Source organism: Stegostoma tigrinum, chromosome 44 (assembly GCF_030684315.1).
Source record: "Stegostoma tigrinum isolate sSteTig4 chromosome 44, sSteTig4.hap1, whole genome shotgun sequence".
Classification (NCBI taxonomy): domain Eukaryota; kingdom Metazoa; phylum Chordata; class Chondrichthyes; order Orectolobiformes; family Stegostomatidae; genus Stegostoma; species Stegostoma tigrinum.
Genome location: NC_081397.1, coordinates 7,439,752 through 7,455,107, shown reverse-complemented (window position 1 = coordinate 7,455,107; position 15,356 = coordinate 7,439,752). Strand labels below are relative to the sequence as shown.

Sequence of the window (15,356 nt, the reverse complement as noted above, 5' to 3'; positions counted from 1 at the left end):
AGCATGCTACAATTTTTCACCATTTAAGCAAGACTCCATTTTTCCATAATTGCTACCAAAATGGATACCCTCACATCTACCATCATTGGACTCCATCTGCTAGACCCTTGTCCATTCACTTTAACTTTCTTCATCCTTCCACAGATTTTCATTGTCCTCTTCAGACTTTATTCTCTCACTCATTTTAGTGTCATCTGTGAACATAGAAAAATACAGTGCAGAACAGGTCCTTCGGCCCTCCATGTTGCGCCAACCTGTGAACTAATCTAAGCCCATTCCCTCACACTATCCCATCATCATCTCTATGCTTATCCAAGGACTGTTTAAATGCCCTGAATGTGGCTGAGTTAACTGCATTGGCAGGCAGGGCATTCCACGCCCTTACCACTCTCTGGGTAAAGAGCCTGCCTCTGACATCTGTCTTCAATCCATCACCCCTCAATTTGTAGCTGAGCCCCCTCGTACAAGCCAACATCATCATCCTAGGAAAAAGACTCTCACCGTCCACCCTGACTCATCTTTCTCTGATCGTCTTGTATGTTTCTATTAAAGGCCCTCTTCGCCGCCTTCTCTCCAATGAGGACAGACTCGAGTCGTTCAGCCTTCTCTCATAAGACCTTCACTCCAGACCAGGCAACATCCTGGTAAATCTCCTCTGCTCCTTTTCCAATGCTTCCGAATTCGTCCCGCAATGGAGCGACCAGAACAGGTCGCACGAGCGTTTTGTGCAGTTGCAGCATGACATCACGGCTCTGGAACTCAATCCCTCTACCGATAAAGTCTAACATACCATATGCCTTCTTCACAGCACTATCAACATGGGTGGCAACTTGCAGAGATCTATGTACATGGACGCCAAGGTCCCTCTGCACATCCGCACAACCAAGAATCTTTCCATTGGCCCAGTATTGTACCTTCCTATTATTCCTCCCAAAGCGAATCACCTCACATTGAACTCCATTTGCCACCTTTCCGCCCAATTTTGCACTTTATCCAAGTCTCCCTGCAACATGCGACATTCTTGCACATTGTCCACCACTCCACCGACTTTAGTGTCATTTGCAAACTCACTAACCCATCCACCTATGCCTGCGTCCAAGTCATTTATAAAAATGACAAACAGCAGTGGGCCAAAAACAGATCCTTGAGGCACACCACGAGTAACCGGACTCCAGGCTGAATATTTTCCATCAAACACCACTGGTTGCCTTTTTACCGAAAGCCAGTTTCTAATCCAAACTGCTAAATCTCCCTCAATCACATGGCTCCGTATTTTCTCCAATAGCCTACCATGTGGAACCTTATCAAAGGCTTTACTGAAGTCCACGTACACTACGTCAACTGGCCTTCTCTCATCCACATGCTTGGTCACCTCCTCAAAATCTCCATGAGGTTTGTGAGACACGACCTGCCCTTGACAAATCCATGTTGACTCTCTCCAATCAAATTGTTGCTTCCGAGATGATTATTAACCCTATCTCTTATAACCCTTTCCAAAACTTTTCCTGCAACAACGTAAGGCTCACTGGCTGTAATTGCCTGGCTCATCTCTACTGCCCTTCTTGAACAAGGGCACAACATTTGCAATCCTCCAGTCCTCTGGTGTTAAACCTGCAGACAATGAGGACTCAAAGATCAAAGCCAAGGGCTCCGCCACCTCCTCCCGAGCTTTCCAGAGAATTCTCGGAAAAATCCTCTCAGGCCCAGGGGATTTATCTAGCTTCACACCTTCTAGAATTGATAACATCTCCTCCTTACTAACCTGAATCCTTTCAAGTCTAATAGCACGTATCTCAGTCGTCTCCTCGATGATATTCTCCTCTTCCTCAGTGAAAACAGATGAGAAATATTCATTTAGCACCTCTCCGATCTCTACCCGGTCCACACACAACTTGCCACTTCTGTCTTTGATTGGCCCTATTCCTACCCCAGTCATCCTTATATTCCTCACATACCTTAAGAAAACTTTACGGATCTCCTTTATTCTACCTGCAAATGACTGCTCAGGACCCCTCCTTGCTCTTCTTAACTCTCTCTTTAAATCCTTCCTTGCTCATCTGTAACTCTCCATCGCATCAACTGATCCATCTCATCTCAACATCACATAAACCTCGCTCTTCTGCCTAACGCGAGATACAATTTCTTTAGTAAACCACGGTTCCCCTACCTTATCACTGACCCCTGCCTGACAGGGACGTACCTATCAAGGACACGCAATATCTGTTACTTAAACCAGCTCCCCATTTCGATTGTCCCCATCCCCTGCATTTTGCTACCCCATTCTTTGCCTCCTAAGTCTTGCCCAATTATAATTGCCTTCCCCCATCTGTCAGTCTTGCCCTGTGGCATGTTCCTCTCCCACTCCATCGCGAAACTAAACGTAACCGAATTATGGTCACTCTCTCCAAAGTGCTCATCTACCACTAAATCAAACACCTGGCCTGGTTCACTGTCAAGTACCAGATCCAGTGTGGCCTCCCCTCTTGTCGGCCCTTCGACGTACCGTGTCGGGAAACGCTCCTGCGAGCATTGGACGAAAACTCATCCATCCGATGTACGAGAGTTACAGCATTTCCAGTCAATGTTTAGGAAGTTAAAGTCTCCCATAATGACCACCCTGTTCCTTTCACTCCTGCCCAGAATCGTTTTGCCAATCCTCTCCTTCAGATCCCTGGAACTTTGCAGAGGCCTATTAAAAAACTCCCAGCAGCGTGGCCTCTCCTCTCCTGTTTCTGACATCAGCCCATACCACCTCAGTAGACCAGTCCTCAAAAGTTTTTTCAGCCTCCGTTATCCTGTCCTCGACAAACAAAGCCACATCTCCCCCTCTTTTCCCACCTTACCCGATCTTACTCAAAGATCTGAACCCTGGAACCTGCAACATCCATTCCTGACCCTGCTCTATCCATGTCTCCGTAATGGCCACAACATCGAAGCCCCAGGTACCTATCCATGCTGCAAGCTCACCTCGCTTATTCCGGATACTCCTGGCAGTGAAGTAGACGCACTTCAATTCAGCTTGCTGTTTGCCAGCACACTCCTGTGACACTGAGATCCTGTCCATGTCCTCTCTATTCTCTTTCTCCTGTGTACTGAAACTACACCACAGTTTCCCATCCCCTTGCTAAGCTAGTTTAAACCCACCCGAAAAGCACTAGCAAATTTCCCGCCCAGGATATTAGTGCCCCTCTGGTTCAAGTGGATACCGTCCTGTTTGTACAGGTCCCACCTTCCCCAGAATGAGCCCCAATTGTCCATGTACCTGAAGCCCTCCCACCTGCAGCATCCCTGCAGCCACATGTTCAGCTGAAATCTCTCCCTGTTCTTTGCCTCGCTATCACTTGGCACGGGTAACAAACCAGAGATAACCACTCCTTTTGTTTGAGCTCTCAGCTTCCAGCGGAGCTCCCTGAAATCCTGCCTGACATCCCTATCCCTCTTTCTACCTATGTCGTTGGTACCTATGTGGACCATGGCTTGGGGCTGGTCACCCTCTCCCTTCAGGACCCCAAAGACACTATCCGAGACAACACGGACCCTAGCACCTGGAGGCAACGCACCAATCGTGAGTCTCTTCGGTTCCAAACAAGCCTTCTATCTGTCTCTCTAACTATTCAGTCCCCAATGACTAACACTCTCCTCCTATACCCCCTTCCCTTCGTTGCAAGAGCGACAGACTCTGTGCCAGAGACCTGCACCCCAGTCAGTATTGAGGTAATGCCTCATCGTAAGGAGGTCAGAATTGACGGAGTGGCAGATATTTAGAGGGTCAGTACTGAGGCAGTGCACAACCGTCAGAGGGTCAGTACTTAAGGAGAACCCCATTATCAGAAGGTCAACACGAATGGAGAGTCACATCGTCAATGGTTCAGTCCTGAGGAACACTTCATTATCATAGGGTCAGTCCTGAGGCAGTGCTTCACTGTCAGAGGGTCAGTATTAAGGTTTAGAATTGAGGGAGTGCTATCTGATTATGTCACTCTGACAATGAGGCACTGCCTCAGGAATGAGCCTCTGACAATGAGGCACTTTCTCAGTTCTGAATCTCTGACAAGGAAGCATTCCCTCAGTGCAAACCCTCTGTATGGACCCGATGTCAATGAGGCACTCGCTGAGTACTGACCCTCTGACAAAGTTCCAATAGCTTGCTACTGACCTTCTAATCATGTTTCCCCTCCCCCATTTCTAAATCTGTTACATTGAGGGCACTGCCTCAGAACTGACACACTGGCTATAAGGCAGTCCGTAAAGACTGACCCGCTGATCATGAGGCTGTCCCTCAGTTAATGACCCTCTAAATATGAGGCACTCCTGTAATTCTGACCGTCAGGAGCTACCTCAATGTTGACTCACTGATATAGAGGCACTGCCTCAGAACTGACATGCTGACGATGGGGCACTTGCTCAGGACAGACCCTCTGATAGAGCTGCAGGTTTGATATCAGAGCAGTGATGCACCGCGAGCAGGTCAGTATTAAGGGAGTGCCACACAGTCAGTGGACCAATATTAGGGGAGTGCCACACTGTCAGAGGATCACTCTTAATGGAGTGCTGCACTTGTGGTGAGTGAGTACTGAGGCAGTGCAGCACTGCAAAGGGTCAGTCATGAGAGAAAGCTCCATTTTCAGAGGGTCAGCACAGAGGAAGTGCTTAATCAGAGAGTTATTTCAGAGAGAGTGCTGTATTGTCAGAGTTTCGCACTGAGGGAGTATCACACAATCAGAGGTCCAATATTAAGGAAACACTGCACTGTTGGAGGGTTGATATAAAGGGAGGGCTGCACTGTCAGACGGTTAATGATGTGGGAGTGCTGAAATATCACAGAATCAGTCCTGAGAAGTGCTGCACATTCAGAGAGTTAGTGCTGAGGGAGTGGTCTAATGTGAAAAGATTGATATCAAGGGGCACTGCCGAAGGATCAGTAGTGCATCACTGTCAGAAAAACAATATTGAGGGAGTTCTGCTGTGTCAGTGGGTCAATATTACAGGATTGCTACACGATCCACGTATCAATGTCAGACAGTCAGTCCTGAGGGAGTGCTGCACTGTTGGAGGGCCAATATTGAGTGTGTGCGACACTCAAGAGGATCATTTTGTTGGACTTGTGCACTGTCAGAAGTTCAATTGTAAGCAAGTGCCACACTGGCAGCGGGTTAATATGATGGGAGTGCTGCACTGTCAGACGGTTAAAGATGAGGGAAAGCTCATCATCTGACAGGGCATCACTCCCTTCAGACGAACCCTCAGGCGGTGCAGCACTCCAACAAGTTAGTTTCAGAGGCATGTTGTCCCATCAAATTGACCGTCTGAGACAGGAGCATGCACTTAATATCGACCGTCTCACAATGCTGCACTGCCTTAATATAGGCCCTCTGGCAGGGCGGCTCCCTTTCAGTACACACCTTCCAACAGCACAGCACTCTCCCATCATTGACCCTCTGACAGTGCAGTGCTCTCTTAATACCTAATGTGTCACACTGCTCTACACTGTTGGAAGGTCAATACTAAGAGTGTGCTGCACTGTTAGACAGTCAATGCTGAGCTAGTGATGCATGTGCGACATTCCCTCAATTCTTATCCCATTACAATGAGGCACTGCATTAGTATGGCCCTCTGACAAAGTAGCACAGCTTTAGAACTGACCCATTGATCATGAAGCTTTCCCTCAGTACTGGACCTCAGAGTGCTCCTCAGCCACAACACTGACTCTCTAATCCTGCAGTACTGTCTCAATTCTGACCTCAGTCCTGACCCTGTCACATTGACATTGCAGTTCTTCCTTACCATGGACACTCTGGCCATGGGACACCACTGTTGGCCCTGTTGCAGTGCAGAATTCACTGACACTCACCCTCTCCCATACCTTCAATACTGAATGTCTGATAGGACTGCGGGCAGCTGACTCTGACAGTGCAGCATTCTCTCAGTATCGACCCTCTGACAGTAATTAGGGGACTGCTGCATTGTCAGAGAGTCAGGACTGAGGAAGGGCTGCACTATCAGAGGGCAAATATTAATGGAGTTGTGCACTGTCACAAATTCAATATTAACAGAGGGCTGCACTGTCAGAGAATCAATGATGACGGGGCAGTGCGTTGTGAAAAGACCTGTAATAAAAGGCATGCGGTCTGTCAGAGGGACTAAACGGAGAGCTTCACTGTGACAGGGCCAACATTAGTAAATGCTCCAGTCTCAGAGGGTCAATGTGATGGGAGAACATCTCTCTGACATTATCTTGTTGGCGGGTCAGCGCTGACGTAGTGCTGCGCCGTCCGAGGGGTCGGAGAAAGGGAGTGATGCACGACCAGGTCATCAGGGAGTGCTGAAGTGAGGGGGTCGTCAGCGATAAGTGGGTGAGCTCTGAGGGAGTGCAGCACAGTGTGGGGTCAGCACTGCGGGAGTGCTGTTCTGAGGGGTATCAGGACTGAAGGGGGTCAGCACTGAAGGTCAGCGTTGAGGGAGTGCTGCACTGAGGGGTTCAGAATAAAGGGTATGCTACACTGAATGGGTCAGAAATGAGAGGGGGGTCAGCACTGAGGGAGAGCGGCACTTTAAGATGTTCAATATTAGTGTGTCCTGCACTGTGAAAGGGTCAGTATGAAGGCAGCACTGCAATATCAGAGAGGCAATGATGAGTGTGTGCTGCACTGCTGAAGGGTTAAATTTGAAGTGGTGTCCCACGGCCAGAGTGTCAATGGTAAGGGAGCATGGCATTCTCACAGTGTTATTGCTGAGAGAACACCAGTATGACGGAGGGTGAATTCTGTGGCAGAGATGCACCGTCAGAGAATCAGTCATCAGAGAGTCTGCAGTGTTGGAGGGTCAGTACTGAGGGAGTGTTTCACAATCGGAGCGTCAGTTGTCTGGCAGTGCTGGAAAAGCTCAGCAGGTCTGGCAGCATCTGTGGAGGCAAAAACAGAGCTAACATTTCGGGTCCAGTGACCCTTCCTCAGAACTGTTCTGAGGAAGATCCCCAGTTCTGAGGAAGGGTCAATGGACTCGAAACGTTGAATCTGTTTTCTCCTGCACAGATGCTGCCAGGCCTGCTGAGATTTTCCGGCAACTTTCTTTTTGTTCCCGACTTACAGCATCCGCAGTTCTTTTGTTTTTTATGTCTGGCAGTGCTTGTTTGCTTGTGACCTTCTGAAAGCACAGCACACCCATAATCTTGGCCCTGTGACAGTCCAGCACTCCCTCAGTACTGATTCTCCAACAATGGAGCATTCCTTCAATACTGACCACCAGCGCAGCACTTTATTTCTGAGAGTCGTCTGAAAGAAACTACCTTTGCTTACCCTGAGACACAGGGAGAGCAAGTGCGTATTCTGCAGGTGACTCAGGAGGTATTGTAACCTTAACAAGTCAAACAGTATTTCAGATTAGTTTATAATTAAAGATTATTCTAACTGTCTTCCTGGAAAAGTACAGGCCCTACAACACGGGGCTGATACTAATACACTCACTCAGAAGTGACCCTCCAGCAAAGCAGCCCTGCCTCAGAACTGACCCTGTGACAATGAGCTACTCCATCAGCAGTGAATCTGTAATCACGTGGCACTCCCTCAATTCTGAAAACATTACACTGAGGCACTCCTACAAAGGCCTCTGCGTTTTAGGGATTATTTACAGTCATCCCTGTGTTTTACAGGTTATTGAAGGGGTCACTGTTTTCGGGTTTATTTTCACCCTCCAATCTTGCAGCACTCCCTCAATTCAGGCGTGTAGCAGTAATGTCTCCAGACTGAATCTTGACAAGTGTTGCAAACCCTCAATTCTGATCTGCTCAAAATGAGCCACTGACTGAGTATTGGCCTTCTGACAAAAAGTCACTTATTCAGAACTGGCCTTCTGACAATGTGACACTCGTCCACATCTGACCCTCCAGCAATGAGGTACTGCCTCAGAACTGATCCGCTGACAGTAAAGCACTGCCCCCTCAGTTCTGACCCTCTGACAGAGCTGCAATACTTCAGGACTGAACTTCTAATCATCTTGTACTCCATCAACTCTGAATCCAATGCACTGAGGTACTGACTCAGTATTTACAGTCTGCTCCTAATACACCCTCAGAATTGACCCTCAGGCAATGTGACCCTGCCTCAGAACTAACTCTGTGACAATGAGGCACTTACTCAGCGCTGAATCTCTAATTGTGTAGCACTCCCTCAGTTTTTCGGCACTCCTTCCAGACTGGCACACTCTCAAGGCTGATCCTGCAGCAATGAGGAATTGCCTTACAACACAGCCACCAACAACAAGGCCCTCTTTAGGACAGTGTCTGATAACGAGGCACTCACTTGGTTCTCAGCCTCTGACAATGAAGCACTTGCTCAAGTCTGACCACATTAAAATGAGGCACCCTCAAACTGATCTGAAACACCTCAGTTTCGACCTTCTGATGGCTCTGAAATGCCTCACTTTATATCCTCTGACCGGTCTTTTAATTCTGACACAATTCCAGTGAAGGTCAGCCTCCGTGCTGACACTCAGAATACATCACTCCCTCTGACAGTGTTGTACACCCTGAGCATCACTGACAGTTTCAGCGTTCCCTTAATATGGACCAACTCACAATGCAGCACTCCCCTGACATTATTATTTATATTGACGATCTGACAGTACAGCCCACCTCAGTGCTGACCCTCCGACAGCGCAGCATTCCCTCATTACTCACCCTTTGATACTGTAGCCCACCTTTGGTAATGACACTCTGACAGTGTCACACTCCCTTACTATCGGCCCTTCAACAGTGCAGCACTCCCTCAATGATGACACCGTAACGATGCAGGATTCCCTCAGTCCTGGCTCTGCAACAGTCAAGCATTCAATCAACACTGACCCTCTGTTAGTGCAACACACCCCTAATATTGATCCTGTGACAGTGCAGCACTCCCTTGATATTGGCCTTCCGACAGAGTGGCACTTTCTTGACGAAGACACTCTGACAATACAGTTTTCCCTCATTGCTGATCCTCTGGCAGTGCAGCATTCTGTCATCACTGGCACCTTGCCAGTGGAGCTACATGCTTCTTATTGACCCTCCACAGTGCAGCACTGCCTCTCTACTGACTCTACAACATTAATATCGATCCCCGAACGGGAGGTTCTCTTTCATACCCACCCCCACAAAGAGAAGCCCTCCCTCATCTTTAACCCTCTGACAGTGCAGCACTCCCTTAATGTTAACCCGCTGCCAGTGTGGCACTCCGTTACAGTGCAGAACTCCAACAAAGTGATCATCTGAGTGTCGCGCACACACTCAATATTGACCCTCCAACAGCGTAGCCCTCCCTCAGAACTGACCGTCTGACATCCATACACTGATAGTGTCGCAATTCTGTCATGTCGACCCCCACTGACGCAGCAGAACTCTCTCAATATTGGCCTTCGGACAGTACTGCGCTACTGATCCTTCGGCGGTGCCTCTTGATATCAATCCTCTGACATTATAGCACTCCCTCAGTACTAACTCTCTGAACGTGCAGCACTCTCTCAGGTCTGATTCTGCGCTATTTCAGCACTCCCACGTCATTAACCCTCTGACAGTGCAGCACTCCCTTTATGTTATATTATATTTATCAACCCTCCAACAGTGCACTATTTCCTTAATATTGGACCTCTGATTGGACAAGCTGACAGCATCTCATGTTCTTTATCGACAGAGAGTCAGTTCTGTGGTAGTACCTCATTGTAATGGGTCAGAGTGGGTCTAATCAGTCCAACCCCAAACCTAACCGCGGCTTCAGGCCTAAGCCGAGCCTCAGGCCTAACACTCACCCTCAACCTAAGCAGAAGCCTCAGCCCCAAACCTAAATGTGGTCTGAGCTCTAACCCTAACCATAGACTCAGCCCTAAGCCTAACCTCAGCCTTAACCCAAAACCTCTCCCGAGCCCTACCCCGAACTCCAAACTTAACCTCATTAGTCACCCTAACACAAGTCTCATCCCTCACCCTAACTCTACCCTCATCCAAAACCTCGTCCAATCCTCACACCGAACCCCTAGCCTTGGTCCTAACCCAAGCCCTAACCCTCGCCACCCTCTCACGCTAACCCTCAGTGTTAATTAGTGAGTACTGAGGTATAGTGACAATAGTTCACTCCCACTATTCTGATGCTCTGCACTGTCAGAGCATCAGAATAGTGGGAGTGAACTATTGTCAGACTGTCGATACTGAGGCAGTGCCTCATGAAAGAAGGGTCAGAATTGAAGCAGTGCCACACTAACAGAGACTCAGTACTGAGGTACTGCAACAGCGTCATAGAATCTGAACTGTGGGCGTGCATTATTGTCAGAGGGTCATGATCTGAGGCAGTGTCTCCTTGTGAGAGGGTCAGTACTGACAGAGAGCCTTCCTTGCCTGACGGTCAGTACTGAGGCACTGCTTCTTTGTCAGGGGGTCTGGAGGGATAGTGTCTCATTGTTGGTCAGTCCAGTGTGAGGCAGTAGCTCATTGGTGGAGGGTCAGTCCTCAGGGTGGGCGGATGATGTGGAGGTGCTGGTGTTGGACTTGGGCGGACAAGGCTGAGTATTGACACTCTGCTACAAATGCACTCTCTCGTTCTGACCCTCTGATAAAGGCAAACTCCCTAATTGCTGACACTCTGCCAAGTAGGCACTGGCTCCAACAGACCCTCTGACAATCGGCCACTGACCCTCTGATAGAGCTGCAGTACCTCAGTGAGGCAGTGGCACTCCTTGAATTCTGATCCCATTACAATCAGGCACTGCGTCAGTACTGACGCTCTGCCAAAGAGGTACTGCCTGAAAACTGATCCAATGACAATGAGGCACTCCATCAGGACTTACCTCTGACAGTGCTAGATTACCTCTGTACTGACCTTCTAAAACGGGTGGCACTCCTTCAATTCTGACCCCCTTACAACATAGCCCTGCTGCAGTGCCGACCCTCTGACAACAATGCATTCTCTGAAGCCTGATCCCCTCAAGATGAGGTCATACTTCAGTATTAACACTGACAAAGAGTCACTTCCTCTATATTGACCCTCTCATTGTGCGGCACACCCTCAGTTCTGATCTTACGACAATGGGGCACTTTTGACCAGCTGACAATGGTGCTCTCCCTCAGTTCTGACACCTCCACAGTTCTGCACTACCTCTGTACTGACTCTCAGTACTGACCCTATTCTGATCCATTACAATGAGGCGCTGCCTCACTTGTGGCTGTATAACAATGATGCACTCCATCGATTCTGCGCCGCACACAGTGCTGTAATACTTCCGTACTGCCCTGTAATTGTGTGGCACTCCCTTAATTTTGACCCCCTTACACTGAGGCTGTGCCTCAGTATTCACCTCTGAAAATAATGCACTCCTACAGATCTGGCCCTCTCATGCTCCTGCAATAACTGAGTTTTTATCAGCTCGTCACGTGGTTAGCTTCAATGCTGATGCCATTACACGGAGGCAGTTTCTCAGAACTGACCTTCTAACAATGGCACTCCCTTCGGACTGTCAGATACAGCCACACTACCTCCGTTTTGACCCTCTCATCACGTGGCAGTCCCTCAATTCTGAACTCCTCACAATGAGTCGCTAACTCAGTACTGACCCTCTGACAAAGAGGCACTCCCTTAGGGCTGACCTTGCACCAATCAGATACTGCCTCACACCAAACCCTCTCGAATAATGAGGCACCGCTTCAGTACAGACCCTCTGACAAAGACGCACTGCCTCAGAACTGACTCTCCAGCTATGGCGACCGGCCACAAAACGGACCTGCTGACACTGAGGCACTTCCTACCATCTCGAATCATGTGGCATATCTCTAATCCAGTGGCCCTCTCTCAGTTCTGTCGCCATTGCATTGAGGCATTCCCTCTTCGTTGATCCTCTGAACTCCCTCAAGACTGACCATCCACCGTTGATGCACTACCTCAGATCTGACCCACCGACAGTCCTACAATCTGTCACCATTCCATGTAGCATTCCAGCAATTCTGACCCCATTTCAATGAGACGCTGTTTCAGATGGTCACTCTGAAAACGAAGCGCATTCTCAGGACTAAATCTCTGAAATTAAAGCACTTCCTCAGTACTAACTCTCTGGCAGGCAAGTGTTGGGGGTTAGGTTAGGGCTGAGGTTAGACTTGGAGCTTAGGCGAGGGTTGGGGTTGAGGCTAAGCGTTAATTGGGGCTGTGTGTTACGGTTCATTTTAGGGCTGAGGCCATAGCTAGTGGTAGGACTGAGGCTCACTTTAGGGCTGAGACTAGATGTTCGGTCTGAAGATCAGCATTAGGGCTGAGGGTAGGGAGGGTTTACGCTGAGGATAGGGTTAGGGTTAGGGTTAGGGTTAATGCTGAGGTGAGGGTTAGCCTGAGGCGAGCGTTTGTATGGGTTTAGGGCTGAGGCTGGGTTTAGAGTCAGGGTTCGGGCAAAGAGACGCTGCCTCAGAACTGACCTGCTGACAATTAGCCAGTACCTTAGGTACTGATGAGCTCATAAAAAGGCCCGCTCTCAGCACTGACACTGCAGCAATCAAGTCTTGCCTCACAACTAACTCACAAAGGGCTCATAATTGAGCAAGTGCCGAATGATGAAAGGGTGCGGACTGAGGTGTTGCACAACTGTCAGAGGGTCAGAACTGAGGGATTGCATCATTATCAGATGGTCAATACTGCAGCAGTGGCCCACTGTAATAGGGTCAGAAAGGTCATACTGAGGTCTTGCAAGATAGGGTCGGAACTGTTGGAGTGATTCATTATCAGAGGGTGGGCACTGAGGCATTGAAGCATTGACAGAGGATCAACACACTGTCTGTATTGAACATGTGGCAATAATGTTCTGACTCCATAACATCAAGGCACTGCCTCAAAACTGACCCTTAATCCTGACCCTCGCACAGTGCTGCATTGCCTCAGTCGTGATGCTGCATTCGTGTGGTACTAGCAGTTCCAACCCCATGAATAGGATGGGCTGAAGGGTAACATTTCTTGATATTTGAGAAATGGTTGACTTTGAATGAGTCCTGTCAGCATTCCTGTTTTACAGTTAATTTTATTTCTGTAACTGGTTTTTTTCTTTGCCAAGTCGTTTGTTACACCGGAGCAGAGGGAGCATTTTGTTCCTCGGCACTGGACGTCATCTCGGAATGAGACCGCGAACGGTGCCAGGAACAACCTCAGCCTCCAGGCCAGCCGTTGATCGAGGGGTCCCTCACGGCCACAAGAACATGAGGCTTATTCTTTTTTACTCTCTACTTGTTATTCTTTTTAATTACTCTTTCTCCATCTTTTATTTCCTCAATAAATGTTCATCTTTCAGAAAATTGGCAAGCATTCCTTTAACTGCACTTGATAGAATCACAAAAGAACCACTTCGATGCACGCTGTCATCAAAAACACACCATTATTTTGAGGCACTGCCTCAGCATTGATCCTCTGACAATATCGCACTCCCACAGATTTGACCCTTTGACAACGAAGCAAGGCCTCGGTATTGAAGCTCTGACAATGCTTCAATCCCTCAGTTCTGACCATCTGACAAGGAGGCACCTTTATTTCTGACCCTCTCACAGTAGCAATATCTCAGGACTGACCTTCTATTTGTATGGCATTGCCTCACCTTAGAATGAGGTGCTGCCTCAGTCTTGCCCTTCTGACAATAATGCACTCCCACAGTTCGGACCCACTCATATTGCTGCATTTCCTCAACACTGACACTAAAAATGTGTGGCAGATCTTTAGTGCTGATCCTTTTACAAGGAAGCATTGTCTCAGTATTGACCATCTGACAATGATGAACTCTCACAGGGGTCAGGACTGAACCCCTGTCAATGAGGCACTTCTTCAGTGCCCGCACTCATTATTCGCCTTCTGACAAAGCTTCAATACCTCAGTACTGACCCTCTCACAGGGCCGATCTTCTGTCAAATCTAGAGAATTAATACAGAGGAGGTGTCTCTTTTTAGAGGGTCTGCCTGAACTCTTGGTTGAAGTGTTCAATAAATTGCTACAACCTGAAAGAAGTAATTCTTCCCTGAATTAATAGGCAACCAATTTGAAAATGTGGCCTCTGGTCGTAAAATCTTTCACAAATGGGAGTAATCTCTACGGATATACACTAACAAGCCTCTTAAGAATCTTAAATGTCGAAAACATAAGATTTTTTTCAATCTTATAAACTCCAATGAATGTAGCCCAACTTTCCTAAGCATAGCAATCCCCTCTGCCATTTCCGAAATCAACCCAGTCAACATGAGGTGTTCGGCCTCCGCAGCACTCGCTCTGTGGCCGTACATGACTTCTAAGTTACCATCCTGCTACTACGATTCTACTTCTATTTACGATGCAGTCCTCTGTCCATCCGAACATACCACCCTTGAACACACGGGCTCTTTTCTTTTGAGACACCTTATGAGCTGTACCTTATCAAATGCTTTGTTGAAATCTCAATGTACTACATCAACTGGTGGTCCTTCGTCAGTAATGTTTGTTTCCTTCTCAAAGCACTGTAGCAAGTTTGTCAAGTATTATTTCCCCTTTCTGAAAGGATGTTAACTCTGTAGGATGTTATAGCACACTCAGTACCCTGTTATTTCATCTTTCATTGCCGGCATGAACATCTACCCAGGTTGACCTAAATTGGCAACACTTGCTTACTATTTTGTCCAAGTATCTTTGTAATAATGGTGTTATGTTCACAATCTTTCAATCCTCTGAGAATTTTCCACAATCTAAGGATTCTTGGAAGATTATCATCAGTGCCTCCATTGTATCTGTAGCTGCGTTGTTCAACATGAGAGGATACAACTCATCATACCCCTTGGATATTTTCTGTACTGATTGGAGTTATGTTTGGAATTCTGTGCAGTGACATTCACTTTTCACAGTTTGCTAAATACTACCAGGAACAGAAATTGTGATCCAGCTGCAACTAAACTAAAGCTTTCAGCACACAAGGAAGTGTTTCAATTCAATATGAACCTCTTAACTCCTGAAAAGGGCAACACGATTTGCCTCAGTCCATAAATGTTCTTTCTCCAACATCCTGAGATGCATTATCCGTATTTCTTCAAATTTACCACAGAATCTGTTTCACTCACCCTTTCAGCAATACGCAGAACAACAAATCGGCATTTTTAGTCCCCCTGTAGCCTCCGTTGCACACGTGCATTGTTAGATGATTATTTATTTGTGTGCCTGCTTTTTTGCTCGAATGGATAAAGGTAAATTTCTGTTCTTTTGTCATCAGAACTCTTGCCTCCTCACTCTCATCTTCCTTGTTTTATCCTGTGCTGGAATATTTAATTTGTTGACATATCTGAAATATGTTGTTGAATGGATCGGGTTTTGTAACATTGCATTCCCCATAGACCATCTACCGATATTGTTGCT

General features: G+C 47.6%; 1 protein-coding gene across 14 annotated transcripts in view; it reads right to left on the bottom strand.

The window, feature by feature from the left end:
* Positions 1-15,356, bottom strand: part of LOC132206954 (uncharacterized) — a 622,337-nt gene that overhangs the window by 232,063 nt on the left and 374,918 nt on the right. The window lies entirely within an intron of this gene.